We start from the raw sequence: 2345 nt of genomic DNA, 5'->3' as shown, positions 1-2345 counted from the left end.
CACCAGCAACGTAGACGTCCATCCCAGTTTGCAAATGCAACGATTATTGCATACCTGTCTGTTAGGTGCCACGACACACTACGTCTGCCCACATACACGCAACAAAATGTGCACGACTAGAGAACACGTGGGAGGTGGCCCCCTACGTATGCGATGTCCATTACGACACCGACTGTCAACCAGCATCTGTACCATGTCGCAGATGTGGAACGCGGTGCACCATGCTATCACACTGTGTGAGAAGAGACGACTACGTTTGAATACACGCGCCACTACATCAACAGACGGCTCATGCTGATCGCCATCCAGGGCGTCCGTTACTCCCACACGTCTCTATGGCGTACCACACTGCAATGTAGCTGTTATGGGGAGACGGCACGTGGCTGAGTGCACAACATTTGGACCGTATGGTTCGCTGTTGTTGGGCGCAGTCGTTGTACGGTCACACATGTGCCACAGCGTATCATTCAGTACATACGGACCTATGTGCAGTACAATGTGAGGGTTAAGCTTACGACATCAGCGGACAGTGGACACAGGCCGTACCACGACGTAGACTGAGCGCTTCGACATGCGAATGCCAGTGAACAGCTGCGAAGGGCATTGAACACGCAAGCACCTGAACGACCAGCGTGCGAAGGCAGGGGGGGGGGGGAGGGGGGGGCGATGTACATCCTGCAGTCGTCCACATTACAGTGTACAGCGGGAGCATGTAAAAAGTAAGCAACACTTGCGAAGTGTTGAACATGAAACGATACACAAGAGGGTGGGCGGTGCGAGTAGCGAACTATATTCAGAGGGTTGTGGTTAGACAACACTAGATTAATGTAACGTGTCATATGCCAATTACAGAGCAGGTTAAGGCACAACGTGGGTTAGGTTAAGGCACAACGTGGGTTAGGTTAAGGCACAACGTGGGTTAGGTTAAGGCACAACGTGGGTTAGGTTAAGGCACAACGTGGGTTAGGTTAAGGCACAACGTGGGTTAGGTTAAGGCACAACGTGGGTTAGGTTAAGGCACAACGTGGGTTAGGTTAAGGCACAACGTGGGTTAGGTTAGGCACAACGTGGGTTAGGTTAAGGCACAACGTGGGTTAGGTTAAGGCACAACGTGGGTTAGGTTAAGGCACAACGTGGGTTAGGTTAAGGCACAACGTGGGTTAGGTTAAGGCACAACGTGGGTTAGGTTAAGGCACAACGTGGGTTAGGTTAAGGCACAACGTGGGTTAGGTTAAGGCACAACGTGGGTTAGGTTAAGGCACAACGTGGGTTAGGTTAAGGCACAACGTGGGTTAGGTTAAGGCACAACGTGGGTTAGGTTAAGGCACAACGTGGGTTAGGTTAAGGCACAACGTGGGTTAGGTTAAGGCACAACTTGGGTTAGGTTAAGGCACAACGTGGGTTAGGTTAAGGCACAACTTGGGTTAGGTTAAGGCACAACTTGGGTTAGGTTAAGGCACAACTTGGGTTAGGTTAAGGCACAACTTGGGTTAGGTTAAGGCACAACTTGGGTTAGGTTAAGGCACAACTTGGGTTAGGTTAAGGCACAACTTGGGTTAGGTTAAGGCACAACTTGGGTTAGGTTAAGGCACAACTTGGGTTAGGTTAAGGCACAACTTGGGTTAGGTTAAGGCACAACTTGGGTTAGGTTAAGGCACAACTTGGGTTAGGTTAAGGCACAACTTGGGTTAGGTTAAGGCACAACTTGGGTTAGGTTAAGGCACAACTTGGGTTAGGTTAAGGCACAACTTGGGTTAGGTTAAGGCACAACTTGGGTTAGGTTAAGGCACAACTTGGGTTAGGTTAAGGCACAACTTGGGTTAGGTTAAGGCACACTTGGGTTAGGTTAAGGCACAACTTGGGTTAGGTTAAGGCACAACTTGGGTTACATTGCGGTACAAATTGCGTTACATTGCGGTACAAATTGCGTTACATTGCGGTACAAATTGCGTTACATTGCGGTACAAATTGCGTTACATTGCGGTACAAATTGCGTTACATTGCGGTACAAATTGCGTTACATTGCGGTACAAATTGCGTTACATTGCGGTACAAATTGCGTTACATTGCGGTACAAATTGCGTTACATTGCGGTAGAAATTGTGGTACAAATTGCGTTACGAATTTGGTTAGGTTAAGGTGCAAAATGGGTTAGGTTAAGGTGCGAAATGGGTTGGATTACAGTACACAACGTGGTAAGAGAGTGTGTTGTTGGGGGGGGGGGGGCCGAGGTTCGTTGGTAGTGATCATTGTAAGTGAATGTCTGAGGCAGCGTCAGTATGTCACAGCAGTTATGTCTCGTCAGGATGCGCTTATGCGCTTTTCGCTCGTGACTGGAGGCGCGC

This window comes from Schistocerca cancellata, unplaced genomic scaffold (assembly GCF_023864275.1).
Source record: "Schistocerca cancellata isolate TAMUIC-IGC-003103 unplaced genomic scaffold, iqSchCanc2.1 HiC_scaffold_1052, whole genome shotgun sequence".
NCBI classification, from domain to species: domain Eukaryota; kingdom Metazoa; phylum Arthropoda; class Insecta; order Orthoptera; family Acrididae; genus Schistocerca; species Schistocerca cancellata.
The sequence above is the reverse complement of the archived record's forward strand: the minus strand, read 5'-3'. Positions refer to the sequence as shown.